Genomic DNA, 9,168 nt, shown 5'->3' with positions numbered 1-9,168 from the left:
GTCAGAGTGTGTGAGTGTGTTGTGCGTAAAAGGGGGTGGAGTTCAGGACTGTGTCACAGGCTGGCTGCCCGGTGAATAAGCAGAAGGATTCTCACTCCCTGTGAAGCTGCCTCTGTCTGCTAAAACCAGGCCCCACAACAAAGGCAAGGGGGACTTGGGCAGAAGTGAGCCATTTCACACCTTCGGTGAGCCAAATGGAGCTTATTGTCGGGCGCTCAGTGCTACCGGGAGCTCACTTGTTGGTCTGTGTCAATCAAAGGGGGGATAGAGGGACTTACCAATGGCATGCCCAGACATGAAAACACATACACACTCGGGCTTTCTATTTATTACCGGCCTTCATCACACAAGTGTCATTTTGAAACCGAGTATCTGGGGAGTTTCGTTCTGCTTCAGGGCATTTTGTTTTCCCTTGAAGATGTGCCTCATAAATATGTTTGCATTCCATGAACACACATTTCTGTGTTTTACAGCAGTATCTTAACAGTGAAACAGAAGTAAAGGGATACATGGACATTAAAAACCTGTCTTGCAGCTTTTTAATTAGATTTTGGTCGAGACGTTAAATGGGTTATTCTGACGCATTAGCATACATTGAGTCTGGAGTCTGAACTCCAGCCTCCAGCACGTTTTTTTTGTCAGGAGTTTGGTCTTTTGCTTCACCCATCTTCTCATTCACCCAAACATTTCTCAGTAATATTTGCCATCTTTCCATATTTCCACATTATAATGCTGCCACTACAATGTTTCACCATGTAAAAACATTCTGTGAGCAATTAGTGTTTTGCATGTATGCCAGGAATATCAGCTTTGCTTACCTTCCTCCCACAGTTTTTGTACATTTTTATTTGGAGCTCTTATGATTTTCTCTTTCAATGCCTTTATTCTTCTAAGCTTTTCATAATAGCCATGTTTATGGAGTGCACAGTTTTTTGTCTCCTATCAACAAAATTTCCCACCTGAGTTGCAGCTAATCTAAAGCTACCACAGGTTTCTTGGCTGCTTCTGACATTAATGTTTTCCCTGTACAAAGAAGTGAGACTGTTATCGTTCTAAGTTCCCAGGTTTATTGTTTTTCAGAGGTGTTAAACCTGAAATGCTAAATGCTTGCACAGTTTAATAACCTCACCCTGCTTAAAAGTATGTACAACTTTCTCCTGGACCTGTCTGGTCTCCATGGAGCCGTTTGTTTACCCATCCAGTTCACTTCTTAATGTAAATAGCTCCAATGGATTTTATTTAGGAGCATCAGAGTAAAGAGAGGTGATTATAAACATATTCCACATTTTTCAGATTATTTAAAAAAAAAGAAGAAAAAATATAGATTATTGTCAATTATTCATTATTTTGTGTTTGTCTATAACACAAAACCCCCAACAGTTACTTTGAAACTTGTTGCTTGATTGTGATAAAATATAATATAAAATATAATAAAGTGTGAGTACTTTAAATATATCCAGTCTAACTGTGTTCATGACGCTGGCAGATATGAAATATGTTTTTGTTTTAAAGTCAGAGAGAGAGAAATGTGTGATTTATACTCAAAAGGTCAACATTTTCATCAAGATAAAAGTACATGTGGGCAGCTTTTAACCTAATGAAATATAAATTTGACCCACAAGAAAAACAATCAACTCTATTTCCTAAATCAACTGATTTTTTTTCATCCTATTATTTCCTACTCGGGGAACTGGGTGAAAACAGACACTATGGAATATTAATCTATTTTAACAGATTAGCTCTTTAACTTCCTCATTTTCTCCACTAATAGATTCTCTAGTCTTCTTCACTGATGACTCACAACAGAAAATGTCATTTTTTGAAGAGCTTCCTCCTTAAATGGACAATGTTAAAGTAATTTCGTTGATCAGAGCAGTCAAACTGTCATGGTCACGTTTGCTTTGCTCAGTGTTTTGGTCACTGTCTTGTGGTGAGCTGCTGCATTTTTGTCATGGCATTGCAACGCATGCTGCGGTTTGTCAGTTAACTTCAACCAGTTCAACCAGTTGCCGGCTGAAAATTGATGCACCTGAGGCTCCAACAGACATGGAGGGTGTTAACAGGAGCGTCTTTGTCAGGTCCAGATCACGTTTTTTAAAATCCTATTTGATAGTCAAAAGTTATGTGAGCTTTAAATAAGATAAGTTAAACTTCCTGATTTTTCTTTTTTTTTTTTTCCTGATTGATGACCTTTTGATAAATAAACAAATTCAGGCCTGGAAAAAAAAAAGAAAAAAAAAAAAACATTTGTAGACAATGAGTGCCCAAGTCCAGACCTTGAGAGTTCCTCCACCTGCAAATTTAAGATGCATCTCTGTTTCGACACACCTGAAATCAATTAGCCAAATTCTCTCATTAGCACACAGTCAGTCTAGGAAAAGACATCATGCAGTCAAACATAGCGGTGGTAGCATGATGGGCCTCAGACGCTTTACTGCTTCAGGACTTGGACAACTTGCCGTAATTGATAAGATCATAAATTCTGCTCACTAGAAGAAGAAAATTCTTAAGAATGTCCATCCGGGATCTTACCATCGAGAACATTTGGGTTATGAAAAAGGAAAAGGATCTGAAACACACCATCCCGTTCACTTCTGAATAGCACATAGTTGTAGTGGTCTATCCAAAGTCTTGACTTAATGAGATACTCTGCCATGGTCTTTAATAGGCTGTTTAAAGACCCTCCAATATGGCCAATATGGCTGATTTAAAGCAATTCAGCAAAGACGAGTGAAGTTAAATTTCTTCACAGCGATGTAAAAGACTTGTTGCCAGGAATTACTCATGTTTGCTGAAAGTCTCTGCTGGCACATGTTAGGTTCAGGAGCCAATTGTTTTTTTTTTTCTCATTAAGTCAGGTGAGTCAGGAAGTTTTCTTCTCTCATAAAAAAAAATGACGTCATTAGTTGAAAACTAATGAAACTAATGAAATTTAACCAACTAATGAAATATAACCAGGGTAAATTTCATATTCACCCTGGTTATATTTTTGTTGTAACTTTGATGACCATGGATTTCAGAGTTACTAAAATCAGTCAGTCTGTGAGGGGTAAAAAAAACAAAAAGAGGAAAAAAGTAACTTTGAATGTTGCACCTTTTAATTAGAAACTGATTCCTACATATTTTGTCACACGAATGCATTGACAGGCATTGTGTTTGGAATGCCATCAAAGCATTGCTGTGATTCATGAGAAATGTTTCCAACCCCGCTTGCCAACAGCAACCCGTTATCATGGGAAAAGGAAGAAAACTCTAAATGTGTCTTCAACGTATCCACCTGAATATGTTCCATTTCAGTTTGAGGCTTTTAAAAACCTCAATGCGACGCTCTGGCAACATTACAATGGTAAGATTATTAGGTGTATTATCTACACTTATTATAAGCTCACAGTTCAAAATCAGACCTGTACGGTAGCTAAAGGTGTAGTAAACAAGAAAGAAAAAAAATGCTTTGGATACATTTCTTTATTATTTTTTAGCTTAAAATGTTGCTGTGATTTTACACAGCAACATTTTAACAATGTAAACAAGGCATGAAAATGTACCTTCCTGGTTACAGTTTATAGAAACACATTGGCAACAGTAATCCTACATAGAAACACCATGCTGAAAATAGCAGAACTGACGCCCCTGATTGTTGAGCCTTGCTGGAACTTAATCCTCTAATTTGATTGGCTAATTTGAAGATTACCTTTAAGTGAAACTCGGCCAATGATGAAATTCTGCAGTAATGCTGAGCAGACATTAACACACGTTTCTGTTCCGCTGCTCAAAAAAAACCCAGCAAGACATCTCCCCCACCAAACCATAAAAAAGAAAAAAGGAAAAAAAATACAGTGACTCATGTCTCCTTGAGCTCATCATAAAAAGAAACCAGCCGGTATGGGATAATGACGATACCCAGTCAGTTTCAGTTGGATCTTTCCGCTGGGTGGAATATTTATTTTCCAAGGAATTTCATCCAGAGGCTGCGCTTCGAAGTTAAAGTGGGTAGGCAGACGTCCAACCGAAGTTGAGCGTGTTTTACTACTCAGATTTGACCGCAGATTGGAACAGTGGGATCCGCTATTTGTTTTGCTGCTAACTACTTTTATCAATACATCACAACAATGTATTTCTTCCATTTTATGCGTTCAAATATGAAATGATTATGTATTGACTATGTGTGTCACTGGTTACAAGCCATCAGAGTTAACATGATAAATGGTTAACACCAACAATGTTCTATGCATTCTGTCTACATGCAGCCGTATTGGATGCCGGTCCAGTTGGTCAGAGGGCCCGGTGGCGCCGGTTCTGGTTTTTCCTGACTGTTTATCTCGGAAAATCCAACTGGTGAATACAGAGAGAACGTAACAATACTTCCTTACATGTTAGCATGTTTAATTTAGCATTATTACTGCATTTTCAGGTGTTGTTAGCATAGCACTGAATACAATTGTGGCACATTGCAACTATTGTACCCACAACCTTATGTTAGATAATGCAAGCTGCTTGATGGTTGAAGTTAAAAGCATATTAAAATTTCTGAAGTGATATTCTATGAATTTGTGGTCAGCAAGCAGAATCTTGTTTCAGTTCGAAGAGATTACGGCAGCTCTATTTGCTAAATGCCTGAATAATTACATAAAGGCTTTTTGGAAAAGACTTGACACACACTAGGTCATCAATCCTTTAAAAGGTTTGGGAAAGCCCAGATGAAGATTTCATAGCTCTGTACACTGCAAATGTGTGATTTCACAACACTTTAATTACATGGAGGTTCATCTGTGGATGTTTCTAACCTGCACTGCTTCCTTGTGTGACATCAAGGGAAAAGCAAAAGAAAAACAAGAAGAGAATTGTGAAACGTTGGAAGCCCAGTTTATCCCTGATCATTTCAAAATGCTTGAAGGTGTCACATCCATCTGCTCAGCATATTATATGCTAGTAGAAATGCTAAGGGGATGTCCAGCCTCATATGTACTCTGCCTCCCAGAGGTGAACTGTTGTTGGTGTAAAATGTGATTCTCAACCACAGAACAAAATCTGAAAGACCTTGTGAAGATTGTAGCTGAAGCTAGTGAGAGAGTCTCCTTGTCCACAGTGCTTTACCGGCACGGACTGAATGGTCACTCACAGAGGAAAGAGCCATTACTGTAAAAGCAGCATAAAAGCCAGATTAGTTTAAAAATGTTGGGCGCAAAAAGCCTACTTTTTGGATGAAGCTGAAGAGTTTGGCCATAATTGCGTCACATTTGGAGGAAAATTGATGAAGCTTGTCTGAGGGGAAGAATCCTTATGTGTGAAGTTTTTTGCTGCAGAAGGGGGAAATATCTGAGCAGCTTCTCAAGACATCAGCCAGGAAGCTTTTGTGCAAAGCTTTAGAGTGACCATCACAAAGCTGTGTTTCCAGTCCCATAGAAAATGTGTGGGCAGATCTGAGAACCTGTGGGATCAATGCAGACAACAAACCTGAGTCAGTTAAACCAGATCTAACAGAAACAATCGGCAAAAAATTACAGCAAACTAATGCGAGGAGCTCATGGAAGGTCATCCAAAAGTTTACCCAGGTCACACAGTTTAAAGGCACTTTCTACCAAATACTCAGGAAATGTATGCTAATGTCTGAATTTGAAGAAAGGTTGAATAAAAACATCAAGAATTCACACAAAAACAAAAAAAAAACTAATTTTCAAATGAACAATATCCTGCTTTTTCATCAGATAGACATCTTTTGAGATTCACGTCATGATTGTATCATCTTCTTTTCAGCTGTGCTCCTTCTGTCTGCTACTAGCTCGACGACTAATTTGTTTCTCCAAACTGAGACGACACCGATGGCAACCAGGTGAGGTACTGGCTGCAGATAGCATCGACAATGATCAATCTTAATATTTGTATATATTTGTATATATGTAATATTTGTCCCTCATTTTTCACTGGGAAGAGAAACCCCTGACTTATTATCAACAACAACTCTATAATAATTTCCAAATGCTAAGCCGTTTTCCATCAACAGCTATTTGAAAAACGTATTTATCTTGTTTGTATGCCGTAAAGTTAATTTGGATTTGCTTCATTTTCTTTTTTTTATGTGCGCCACATTAAACTGAAAGCTCTAGCCTTGCTAAAGCTGAAACCTTTCTCATTCTTTTGGACCTCGTCTCCGTGTGTGGTGGGCTGAACTTTGTCTCTCCCTGAGAAATTACTCGGCTGTGTTTCTCCAGACTCAGCGGGTAACTGCATTAGTGCTGAAGTGACACCTCAGGCCACTAAAACGGAGTCTGGATATGTGAACCCAAACATCGGGCGTCCATCTGAGAGGCTGAGGTGCTAAAGTTCTCACAGAAAACCACCACAAAGAAAAGCGTAATTAGACCCCAGATTTGCTTTGAAGGGATGATTAGCCTGATTCGGTTTCAGTCTCTGAGCTTTTTTCCACATTCTGCTCATGGACATGATCAAAACAAACAAAAGAACGAGTAAGTATGAAGCTGCTTTTACTTGCTGGTAAAAGCAGCAAGTAACAATAGATTTGTCAGAAATCGAAATGTGCAGAAATCAACTGAAAAAATTAACTAAACGAAAGTACAATAGGTGCAACTGAAACTAACTTTGGCTGAGACACCTTTGATTACCATTAAAAGATATTCAGAGTAAATAAGCATCTGATGTCCTTTATCATTATCAGTAATATTTAAAGAGGAATGACACATGCTTACTGATTGATATCTTTGGCAAAGATATACGAAAAACCTTAAAATCTATAATTTAATTTAATTTGTTCAGTGAAGGTTCTGGATGGTTCACTTCAAGAAGTAATTATTTCTCACAGTATCAGCTCTGTCACAATTACCGAGACCCCTTTCAGTCTTACTTTAGACACCATCTACCTCTGGATATCACCAAACCAAATGGTAAAAATGCACGTGCGATACGAAACTCCACCCGCAGCGCTACCATGGGAGCAACCGTGCATACGACAAGAATAACAACAGGCGGTAAAATACTGCTGGAGGAAGTTGGAGTAAAGAAAGAATGATGGGGGTAACCAGAAGATTAATGCAGGTGTGGCACTTATTAAAACATCTTGATGAATAAAGCCAGATCTGTCAGCCGGAAAAAACTAGATCTACCAGGAAACAAAGACTGAAAAAAGAAGCAGGAAATCCTTCCAAAAACAAGCTCAGCACTAATAATTTTTTAAAAAAAGCGATTCTGATACCAGAATTAATTTCAGGTTAACTTTATAGTTAGGGTTAACGAAAAGAAATGAAAACTAGACTATGAATAGTTTTATTGTAATGTTGTCTAAATCATCTTGTAAAACATAATCGTCATCTGCTGAGGAATTTGAGCTCTGCTCGGCAGCAAATTGCCCTCGGTTTGCATTAAAAGTAGATTTTATAGAACTGCAACTTCCTAAAGTTTGCATCCAGTGCTTGAGAAAGTGTTATGGTGATACGGCATTGTCGGCATACCGACAGCTCCAACCTCTCAGCCTGATTAGGGCCTGCAGACGGGGACGCCAGGTGAGAAAAGGGAGGCTGTGGCAGATAAGCTGCAGCAGCTCTTTCAGAGGGAGAACATTGGTCTAGACAAGCTGTAGCCTCATTAGCATCCAGAGAGTCGAGGAGATGAGCCGCGGGTAGAGACACTCAGCAGCTGATTAACTTCTGATACATGCGGTGGATCGCATATTGAGGGGGCGCTTCAGTCTTATCTTGGCAAATATAAAATTCATTATGGTGATCACGTCAATCAGGCTTGTATCGAGAAATAGACGTCTTTAGAGCTTCGGTACGACACACCTGTGAGGCTGATTCTGTGGGAAACTATAAGTTATATAGAAAATCTTATGCTGATTTTGACTAGAAAGGAAATTCTCATATCAGAAAATATGAGACGGACCTCGCAAAAGTATTCAGACGTTAAACTTTTTCGCATTTTGCCAGGTTACAACCATAAATATTTCATGGACAAAGAAGGGGTTAAAGCCACACAAAGTGGAGAATACATGATAAGTGGAAGAAGGGGGACATTTATTTTTTAAGTTGGTACTTTAAAAACTGCCTTTCTCTGCTGTCAGATGTAAGTTTTTTTATATTTATCCCCACCAGCTTTGCATATCTGCAGATTATTTTTTATTTTTTTTAGTTTTTATTTGTTAATTTATTTATTTATTTATTTGCTTTTCTCTTTGAAAAATACCTCAAACTAAATCAAACTGCACAGGGAGCATCTTTGAACATCAATTTTCAACATTTTTTTCACAATCTCTCAATTGGTTGTAGGTCTGAACTTTGACTAGGCCATTCCAAAACAAGGATATTCTTTAACCTCCCCTGGTAGCTCCAGATGGAAGATGAAAGTCCCACCACACCACATTTTATATGAAGGCAAGAAAAATACAATTCTGGCCACATCTGACCTGAAAAACTGCTTCCCCACAGCATGATACCGCCATCACTGTGTTTACAGATGGGGAGGGTGTGTTTAAGATAATGTACAGTGGTAGATTTAGTCCACAAAAAATGTTTTACATGTAGGGCAAAAAGTCCAACCTGGTCTCATCTGACCAGACCACCTTCCTCCACATGTATGAAATTCTGCTGAATATGCACATTTATCAGCCCTATTCACAAATCTCAAATGACTTCACTATTCTTGTGGTACATTTGCACACAGGTTTGACTCAGTGTTTTTGATATGTATGTAAAAAAAAAAAATCCTACTTTCTTGATAGACTTCTTTTTATGTAATTGTGCAAAATTTATAAAATAATGTCCCACAGTTGTTCTGTACAAAAATACATGATTTATACATATTGAATGGGCATCTAAACTCCAGTTAGTGGCTTTTCTCTCCCTTACCGTTTGCTGGTTCAAAGAAGTGTGGTGTTTAGAAGAATGTTTATATTATAATAATTTTCACCCACATTCCTTGTTTTAGAAGATTAGCTATTTAACTATGCCTTGGCTATCTGCCAAAGTAAAAAAAAAAAACACACAAAAAAAAAACCCAAACAAAAACAACAAAACCTTGAGCTTCGTTTACTTCAAAGACATCTGTGGTGGCATCAGTCATTTGGAATGCATTCGTTGCATCAACATGCTTTCTTTTTAGTAAATAATCTGAACAGATGAATAGATTAGTTTTTCCCGGTGAAAAACTTGGGAGTCTTAC

Source organism: Poecilia formosa, unplaced genomic scaffold (assembly GCF_000485575.1).
Source record: "Poecilia formosa unplaced genomic scaffold, Poecilia_formosa-5.1.2 Scaffold437, whole genome shotgun sequence".
Classification (NCBI taxonomy): Eukaryota; Metazoa; Chordata; class Actinopteri; order Cyprinodontiformes; family Poeciliidae; genus Poecilia; species Poecilia formosa.
The sequence above is the reverse complement of the archived record's forward strand: the minus strand, read 5'-3'. Positions refer to the sequence as shown.